General features: G+C 42.2%; 2 non-coding genes across 2 annotated transcripts; both read left to right on the top strand.

The window, feature by feature from the left end:
- Positions 1-7,215: 7,215 nt before the first annotated feature.
- On the top strand, positions 7,216-7,288 carry TRNAA-AGC (transfer RNA alanine (anticodon AGC)). Its single transcript has one exon. It is a non-coding gene; the product is annotated as a tRNA-Ala (tRNA).
- An 893-nt stretch (positions 7,289-8,181) lies between these two features.
- TRNAA-AGC (transfer RNA alanine (anticodon AGC)) lies at positions 8,182-8,254 on the top strand. The gene has a single exon. It is a non-coding gene; the product is annotated as a tRNA-Ala (tRNA).
- Positions 8,255-10,113: the final 1,859 nt, after the last annotated feature.

The following is a 10,113-nucleotide window of genomic DNA, read 5'->3' as shown; positions in this document are numbered from 1 at the left end:
CCAGCAGCACACGAGGAACCATTTGCTAGCAAACCCATAAGCTGCAAGCATAAAAAGCTGGAGAGGGTCTCCATCATTTAGAAACATCACCTTAATTGAGCTAATTTGGGGCACAATACACTCCAAATTAAGCAGTTCCATTTTGTTGGAATAGATGTGGGTATGTGCATCAAAAGAGTGGGCTTCAAGTCCTGCATCATGCCAGTGTGTCCAAATGGAAATCATTGTAGGGATTCCTTGAAGTTTCTCTGCAGCCATGAACAAGCTTTCTGAAGGACTGCCTGCCTACTATAACCAACCTTTCACTGCAGTTTAGAAGAGCTTTGTGTTTATCCGTGTGTTCCATGGTATGCCTGGAGTTCTTGCAGAATAATGACCATGAGGCCTAGTAAGCCAGGCCTAGCCAGCAGTTCTTCAATGAATCATATAGCTCAGACTTAGACAGTGATCCAGAATCTTCTACAATAGGCTTGTGGGCAGAAAGTATATTTCTGGATGTTTTGCAGTAGATTAGCAAAGATTTCTGACTCCCAATTGTTCAACAATAGCTGGACCAATATGACACCCCACCCTAAATTATTCTGCTGAAATGATGAAACTTGGGGTAACCAATAGTGGATTTAGAGTGAAAGGACCAAGTGCCATTCAGTTCTAGGACTCAAAACAAATTCATAGAATAGAATAGTAGAGTTGGAAGGGGCCTAAATAATAATGCAGGAATCCACCCTAAAGCATCCCTGACAGATGCTTGTCCAGCTGCCTCTTGAAGGCCTCTAGTGTGGGAGAGCCCACCACCTCCCTAGGTAACTGATTCCATTGTCGTACTGATCTAACAGTCAGGAAGTTTTTCCTGATGTCCAGCTGGAATCTGGCTTCCTTTAACTTGAGCCCGTTATTCCGTGTCCTGCACTCTGGGAGGATCGAGAAGAGATCCTGGCCCTCCTCTGTGTGACAACCTTTTAAGTATTTGAAGAGTGTTATCATGTTTCCCCTCAATCTTCTCTTCTCCAGGCTAAACATGCCCAGTTCTTTCAGTCTTTCTTCATAGGGCTTTGTTTCCGGACCCCTGGTTGCCCTCCTCTGAACATGCTCCATCCAGCTTGTCTGCGTCCTTCTTGAAGTGTGGTGCCCAGAACTGGACGCAATACTCTAGATGAGGCCTAACCAGGGCCGAATAGAGAGGAACCAGAACCTCACGCAATTTGGAAGCTATACTTCTATTAATGCAGCCCAAAATAGCATTTGCCTTTCTTGCAGCCATATTGCACTGTTGGCTCATATTCAGCTTGAGATCTACAACAATTCCAAGATCCTTCTCGTTTGTAGTATTGCTGAGCCAAGTATCCCACAACATGCAACTGTATTTGGTTTCTATTTCCTAGATGTAGAACTTGGCATTTATGCCTATGAAATTTCATTCTGTTGTTTTCAGCACAGCACTCCAGCCAATCAAGATCACTTTGAAGTTTGTTTCTGTCTTCCAGGGTATTAGCTACCCCACCCAATTTTGTGTCATCTGCAAATTTGATAAGCATTCCCTGCACCTCCTCGTCCAAATCATTAATAAAAATGTTGAAGAGCACTGGGCCCAAGACTGAGCCCTGCGGTACCCAACTTGTTACCTCCCCCCAGTTTGAGAAGGTACTGTTGATAAGCGGTACCTGAGTTAAGATTTCTTTATTTTTAAACTCTATGCTCCAGGTGGTGGATCCTGGTGCAAAAATAAAGTAGATCCCATAAGCTGGTAGTATGACCACTGCTGTGATACAATGCTCATGGGTTGCATGACAAACAGATCCATATGGAACACATATATCAAAATAATATATAGAACACAACACAGAATAATGTTGTGTGCGTGCCATATTTACATTACATTAAAACATCGCAACAATAAATCCTAAATTTAATGTGGAACATTTTAGAACCGCCTTCGCAGGTTTTAGTCAAATGGTAGGATGTAAATGTCTTACATCTACCGGAACAGTATAATCATCAAAGAACATATGAAAAGAAAGACATAAATTGTGCTGGAGCCCCACTTGACTACATGGCAATATGTGAGGAGAAAACTTTTGCATAAAATAACGTGTCAGAGTCCTTTAAGAAATAATTTATTTACCTAGTTTAGATTTTGCATCTTCACAGTAAGTTTTATGTTCCCAAGGCACCTAATTATCTATCTGTTCTTTTCATAAAAACTATTATCATGCTTGCCCGACAGACCAATATATTGATGTGGATGACTGATACAATTATTCCTAAGCTTCCTCTTCAACAGTGATAGGCAAGCTGTTTTGGACTACAACTCTCATCAGCCCCAGCCAGCATGGCCAATGGTCAGGGATTGAGGGAGTTATAGTCTAAAATATCTGAGAAGGACTGGGTTTGCCTACCCTGCTCTTCAGGGCTGGTGTGCCTTTCTTTGGCTTTCTCAGGAGTAGTGCACATTAAAGCTTCAGGGGAAATGGCTAGAATGCAAATGATGGAAAGGCTGAATCTATCTGAAACAATACATTATAGAGTGAATTTGAAAACCTATGCTGTAAGGTGAAGACATTTTTCTTCGCACATTTGGCATTGTATATTACAATCCAGCATTATAGTCCAGTGTTGAGAATTTTACTTCCTTGAACAGTGAAGGAGAAGATTGAACAGCCTCTCTCAGGTGTTTGCAAAGCTATTTTCATATAAAACCAGTAAAAGATCCATGCTGGTGGGAGTTGTAGGATTTCCTTCTGTCTAAACAGGCATAAGATTGCACCTTTAATGCCTTTTAATGTCAATAGGGAACTGCTAGGTGATATCCATGGATTTAGGGTACACTAGTTTTCAACGGCTACTAGTTGTTGAATATTTACTATCTCCAGTATCAGAGGTGGTATGCCTCTGCACACCAGTTGCTGGGATACATGAGCAGGAGGGTGTTATAGCGCTCATGTTCTACTTGGGAGTTTCCCACAGGCAGCTGATTGGCCACGAGGAGAACAGAATGGACCCTTGTTTTGATCCAGTATGGCTCTTCTTGTTTTAATTATTTTATGATTTTATGTGTCACTAGAATGCTGATGAATGTTTAAAATAAATTTAGTAAATACACATAACAAAGGCACAATTCAATGAATTGAGCTTTGGTTCCTTTACTGTGCAGCCCATACATGTGTATGCATTGAGTTCAATAGGATTTTCTCCCAGGTAAGTGCAGCCTCAGTCCTCCATTTGAGTTAAGTCCCCTTCTATTCATTTTGCATAGTAGCCTGTCATCAGAAGGCCTTATTTTTTAAAAAATATATGTATATGCACCAACGGAACTTTTAACAGATCATCCTATTGAATATTCTCTTTATTAAACAACAAAGAAAAGCATAAACTGGAGAATGCGGGCATCGATCCCGCTACCTCTCACATGCTAAGCGAGCGCTCTACCATTTGAGCTAATTCCCCTCTTAGCATGTGGTGCTTAGCCTTTGGTGAGTCAGCTGCTTTTGGTGAGTCATCTCCCTCTTCACTGGCAGACCTCATAGGAATTCATTGAAATCTGAGTTTATGCTGCTTTAGCCTGCAAGCCAGTGCTGCAGGTTAGTTTGCACAGGCATACCAATGCAATTCTAAGCATGCGTACACAGAGATAAGTCTGAATGAGTTTAATGCAACTCATTGTATGTGTATAGGATTGCAGCCAAAGTATTTTAGAGCAGTCATATCCCAACTTTTTCAGACTCAGACCCACCTTTAATCCTAAACTACAATGAGGAACATGGTTCTATTTTTATTCCTATTGTAACCATATATGCGTATTTTGATCCTTTTCTTTTTAGGGTGACCAGATATAAAGGATTACTGGGTTCCTATAGTTTTAGCAGTTACACAGAACAGGGCATTTTGGTAGTGCAGTTGGTCATGCCAGGATGAAAAAGCTACACACACCAAAATATATTTTCCATGCAACCATTAATGGTAAAGGAACTCTGTTGTGCTTTGTATCGTCATCCTTCTCCGCTCCCTTAAAAAGAAACCTGAACAAATTCATAGTGGCGGTACCATTGGAACACACTGCCTTAGATTGCGGTGTTTCTCATTTGTAGTTCATAATGCAAGGAAACTGGTGTTCTGGAGAAATGTAATCTTTCTTTGCTTGCACCTCCTACTAAGAACAAACATTAATACTGATGTATTTGACCTGCCTTATGTACCATGGGAAAACTGCCTCCATTGGAGCCTAAAGGCAATCCTTTTGTATTTCTCCCATACTCTTTAAACAAGGGGTTCAGAACCAGAATAGGGTGGGGAGTCAAATTTCCCTTCCAGACCCGATGACATCAGTGGGTATTTTTTTTCTGTGCTGAGTCAGTGCCCCTCTCAGCAAGGATCAAGGGACTCAGGCAGCGCTAGCCAAGTTCCTGGCTTTGCGTGGTGCATATTGTCCTCATAGGGTTGATGTGCACTGCGCAAAGCCACTTGTGGCTGTCCACATCCCCACAGTTATGTCCGATTTGAGCAGGGATTCTTCCAGAGTGTGGGCCTTGGAGGCCAAGGAATTCAGAGAGGCTATGTGGAATGGATGCAGAACCTTCAAGAGCCACAGGTGCTGCATCCCTGCTTTAAACAGTTTTAGAAGCTATGGAGTGTTATATTTGTAAATTGAAAACTCATCCTCCCTCAACCATCACCTGGCAGGTCATTGATGAGGTTGTAGCAGAGTAGATGAGAAACATGGCCACTGCATCAGCTCTGCTGAAAGACCAGCTCCACCAGACTCCTCTCCTTCAAATGTTGCCACTCCAAGGGTCATTATAAAAATGGGTATTTAATTTTAAGAATGGGAGCCTGAGTTTGTGTTTTTCTTCTTCCCATCCTATCCCTTTTTCCTTACATGAGATGATGGGAGTTGGAGTCCAATATCATCTGGAGCAGGGGTCTCCAACCTTTTTGGACCCATGAACACATTTGGGAATTTGGTAAATTGCTGTAGGAGCCATCATAGAATGGCCCTCATGAAGGATGCCATGGAGGCCTGACTAGTCAAAAGTGAGCTTAGGAGGGCCAGGGGAGAGAAATAGGCTAGTGGTTGGGAGGAAGGGTGAAACAGCAAGGCAGAGGAGTAGAGAAAGAGCATACAAGAAATAGGTTCATAGGAGCAGGTTCGTAGTTTGGGTGGTCTCCTAGAACCATCTCTGTCACTCAAGGCTCAGGTGGCCTCGGTGGCATGGAGTGCCTTCTACCAACTTCAGTTGGTGACTCAGCTACGCCCCTATCTGGTCAGGGATAACCTAGCTTCAGTTGTCCATGCTCTGGTAACTTCCAAATTAGATTACAGCAATGCACTCTATGTGGGGCTGCCTTTGGAGATCGTTCAGAAGTTGCAGCGTGTGCAAAATGCAGCGGCCAGATTGATAACCAGAAGTTTTGAACATATAAGACCGATTTTGGCCTGCTTGCATTGGCTGTCTATGCGTTTCCGAGCCCAATTCAAGGTGCTGGTTTTAACCTATAAAGCCTTACACGGCTTGGGACCACAATACCTGACAGAACGCCTCTCCCGACATGAACCTACCTGAACACTACGCTCAACATCTAAGGTCCTCCGAGGGCCTACTCTGAGGGAAGCTCGGAGTATGGCAACAAGGGAGAGGGCCTTTTCAGTGGTGCCCCCCCCCAATTATGGAAATGATCTCCCTGATGAGGCTTGCCTGGCACCAACACTGTTATCTTTTGGGTGCCAAGTCAAGACTTTTCTCTTCTCCCAGGCAGTTAACATATGCTGAGCTTTTAACTGACCCCAGAATAGTTTGTTTTAAATGGATATTGTTGTTTTTATGCTTTTGATGGTTTTAATTTTTTATATTTGTTTTTAAAGTTCACTGGTTTTAACTGTTGTAAAAACCTCAGAGAGCTTCTGCTATGGGGCGGTATATAAATGTAATAAATACAATAAATAAATAAATTAGGAGGGGAAGAAACCGAGTTAAGTGGAGGGGGGAATAATGAGGCTAGAAGCTGAAGGGGCAGCAAGGTAGAGGAGAAAGAGCAAGGCTAGAGGCTAGAAAGGGAGAGAGAAAAGACTGCCCTCACATTTCCCAAGGGATTTCAGTTTTTTGAAGGGGTCAGGGAGTGGAGAGCTTTGTGGGTGCTGTTAGGGGCACCACTTTGAGTACCCCATATCTAGAAGGACACAGGCTCCCCACCCTTATTTAGATATTTGAGTCCTAAGCTATATTTACGACGTGCCTCAGGTTTTTAAAATAATGATCTCCAGTTCGTTTTTTTCAACACATACCGGCACCTTTTCATCTTTTTTCTGGTTCTTCTTCCCACACGTTAATTTACTGATAATTTTTGTTTGAGTCGACCTTCTAGAGACATTATACATATCTCTAACTGTATTGAAATCTGCTTGTACTTTATTAGCTGGAAACTGTTTTGGATATTATTGTTATAATCCACCTTCTATCGAGGCCCAGAGATTCAAAATCCCAGGGGGAGCAGATTTGGTAGATGTAAAGCAGTTAATAGCATTCTTTCACTTCTCATTGAATAAGCTGGCAGCCAGAGAACTGTGCAAATGTCCTCTGTACACATTTTTTATGACTCACTGAATGCTAGGCACTACACTATGGGAGAGAAGGGGAATTAGCTCAAATGGTAGAGCGCTCGCTTAGCATGTGAGAGGTAGCGGGATCGATGCCCGCATTCTCCAGAGTTTTCTTTTCTTTATATTCCTCTTTTCCCCCCTTCAACCTGCTGGCCAACCACTCCTTTGTTAGGCAGACAGATGGTTAATAAGGATAGTGCCTTGATATTTCACCAGTGATTTGAAGTTGCATCTCTTGATATTTGTGAACCACTCTTGTTTGAATGAGGGCTTGGAGATTTCATCCCCTCCAGCTAAAGAAAGGGGCAGGTTTGAGCGTATATGTAAGAAACAGTTTTTGGTAGTCTGTGGGAGAGAAGGAAAGAGCACGGGTACAAGCCCTGAAGGTTTCTAGCTGGAGTTCAAAACCTGAAGGCGCAGACTGGCCAAGTTGCTGTCTGGGGTGATCTTTTGCCTTCTAGGATTTCGTTTGATCTGATTGCATTCCCTTAAGTTCCTCCCAAAGGAAGTGAAGCCTGGAATTTCCTAGTGCTTACGAAAGCAGAGAACACATAATACCATTTTCTAGGAAGCCCATTTCTTGCGATGACTCACCAAAGCCTAAGCGGTGAGTTTGTAAGGAAGGGGAATTAGCTCAAATGGTAGAGCGCTCGCTTAGCATGCGAGAGGTAGCGGGATCGATGCCCGCATTCTCCAGCTCATGCTTTTCTTTGTTAGTTTATCAAAGAGCACATCCTGTAGGATGATTTGTTGAAATTCTGCAGTCTTTCTTACTAAATATGCTTTCTGATCAATAGCCTACATGAAGAATAAACAGGAGGGGGAATTAGCTCAAATGGTAGAGCGCTCGCTTAGCATGTGAGAGGTAGCGGGATCGATGCCCGCATTCTCCAGTTCATGGTTTTCTTTGTTATTTTAATAAAGAGAATATCCAATAGGATGATTTGAAATTCTGCAGTGTGACTGTCTGTCTTTCTAAATAGAAAGGCTTTCTGATCATAGCCCACATGAATAAACAGGAAGGGGAATTAGCTCAAATGACAGAGCGCTCACTTAGCATGCAGCAGGTAATGAGATAGATGTCTGCATTCTCCGGAAGTGTTGCTTTCATTAGGTTCCACGTTGTTTTTAATGATCAAGCTGTCAGTCACGATCCTACCGTGCAAGGTGAATGGGAGTTGGCAAAGTCTTTCTGTAGCATGCCAGAGGTAGTTATTGATTTCTTTATGCGAACACATGTGTGTTTTGAGGGGCAGGAACCTTCAGAGTGTTGACTGTTTGGTTTTGCACAGCAAGAGGCATTACCCCCAGCTGCCATGGTTTAGTGCTTGCCTTTCTTTAATGATCAGGTTTCCTGCTCCCCACCACTGTAGCAGGCCGTGTGGGAAGAGTTCAGAGTGCTTGCTTTGCCTGCCAGAAGCAATGGAAAGAACATCTGTTTGTTTTGTTGCTGCATCAGTGATCATGGAAAGAAAATGATCCTGCCTCCATGATATTGCTGAAGCATTAGGATGCGTCAGTGAAGATTACTGCATGCAGCATTGTGACAAGGCTTTCTATTCACAACCTTCGCTGTAAGACCAGTGGGAGGGGAATTAGCTCAAATGGTAGAGCGCTCGCTTAGCATGCGAGAGGTAGCGGGATCGATGCCCGCATTCTCCAATTTGATTTTTGTGTGCTTTAATAGACCTTTTAAGACATGCCGCTTTTGACATGTTTATAGCACATGTTGCTTTAGAAAAGGCTTTTTATATATAAAAAAATTCATAGCCTACCATACAGAATGAAAGGAGGAACCTTTAGGTTTTATTTTATGGATTTTAAGGAGCAAAATCTCACATTCAGCCCTGTCCGATACGAGACTTATTCAAGTGTAAGTCTTGCAAAGGTGTTTACTTTCCAGTAAAATTACTAACCTTAATTTAATCTCCAGATAGAAACAAATGTAAAGCAATTAACCTTAAACAATGTTATACATTATTTATAAAGGTATTACTTGTATAGTTATAAACATATTCTACATACTTAATTTGCTTCAGAATGTGACAATACTCTATCACTGAATTAGTTTTGGGTAAAGAAGTGATCATTACAATTAAATGAACAAGCCAGGAAGAAATGCTATTAATTGGTGTGTTTGCATTTCCCTTCATGGGATGCGATGTCCAAAGAAGGAGAAAGGGGCAAAAATTCCATACAACATTTCCTTGTCATTTTCCTTTGTTATTAACTCTGGTACGTTCGGCACTGGTTTTGCTGGGTTGGCAACATATTTGCTGGCCATTGTTACAGTCTGATTGTACTAAAAACAAGTATGATTAAAAAGCATTTCTTGAAATTGCTGGCTAGGGCATGCTGAGTGTTATAGTTCTCTATTGTCCCTCTTACATGCCGCTTCTTATAATTTCCAAGCCAGCTCTTATAATTTACTCCTCCTCTCTGCTTCCTTGAAAAACCCAGATGGATAGTTCAGCCTTGACTCAAGTGTTAAGATTGCCTCCATCTCCTCCTTGTGGTGGTAATTATTACAACTTCCTCCAGTGGTACAATGCCCATTTTACCTTTCAGAAAGGTAGCCCCCTTAATCTGTTGAAGAGAAAGACACAGGAATCGTACAGGATCTCAAAGATTAATAGATTTACTGTGGTATTAACTTTTGTTTTGTTCATGCCAGAGTAAGGCTAAGGACTAGAGTACTTGCTGCACAACTGAAACTGAATGTAAGGTTTGTATTATGTCCTGGATTGATGATTTGTGGCTCCATCATAAATGCCAGCCTCCTTCACAACATTAACATCATACTCCAACATTACCAAGAAACCGAATCTAAGGGCCTATGCAGAAGGGGGCCAGACTTGTTTTTTAATTACTGGGAGAGGAATCAATGTAACGCTCAACCCAATGATGACTGCTTGTGTAACCCTAACCTTTCTCCTATATAAGTGAATGGCTGCTCTTTAAATGCTGTGCTGCTCTGAGAGTAAAGGCAAACTTCCAGGAATCCTGCAAGGGGTGTGGTGTCTTTGTAATTGTAGGCAGATACCTTACACCTCAGAACTCTTGCAATATATATGCCCTCCTCCAATACCCATTATAGCATCTTTGATATGTAGGGCTTTTCTCCATATGTACAATGAATGTCCAAGCACTGGCAGGTTTCATGGCCCCTAGTCAGTTGAAATGCATGCCTCCAATGTGTGGCCATGCATACTATAATGGCAGGTCTCTTGTCATTGGGAACCTTGAAAAATCAGAAGGCCTGCTTATGTGGAGCCCTGCCATTATGCATATTATTTTCTGACATTTTTTAATGTGCATATGATAGCAGGCAGAGCCTCGTGCTGCCCCCAAGTACATTGCAGGTGTGAAGAGGAGCCTTAATTTGAAGAGAGCTAACTTGCATGGGTATCTTTGGTTGTATTTAATATTAGGATTTGTTTCCAGACACTGCCCTTGCTCTTTAAGGTCCTGCATGTCTTTGGAGGAGGGGACCTTGAGAGCACTTCTCTTTTAAACCTTAT

This window comes from Elgaria multicarinata, chromosome 7, assembly GCF_023053635.1.
Source record: "Elgaria multicarinata webbii isolate HBS135686 ecotype San Diego chromosome 7, rElgMul1.1.pri, whole genome shotgun sequence".
In the NCBI taxonomy this organism is placed as follows: domain Eukaryota; kingdom Metazoa; phylum Chordata; class Lepidosauria; order Squamata; family Anguidae; genus Elgaria; species Elgaria multicarinata.
The sequence above is the reverse complement of the archived record's forward strand: the minus strand, read 5'-3'. Positions and strand labels throughout refer to the sequence as shown.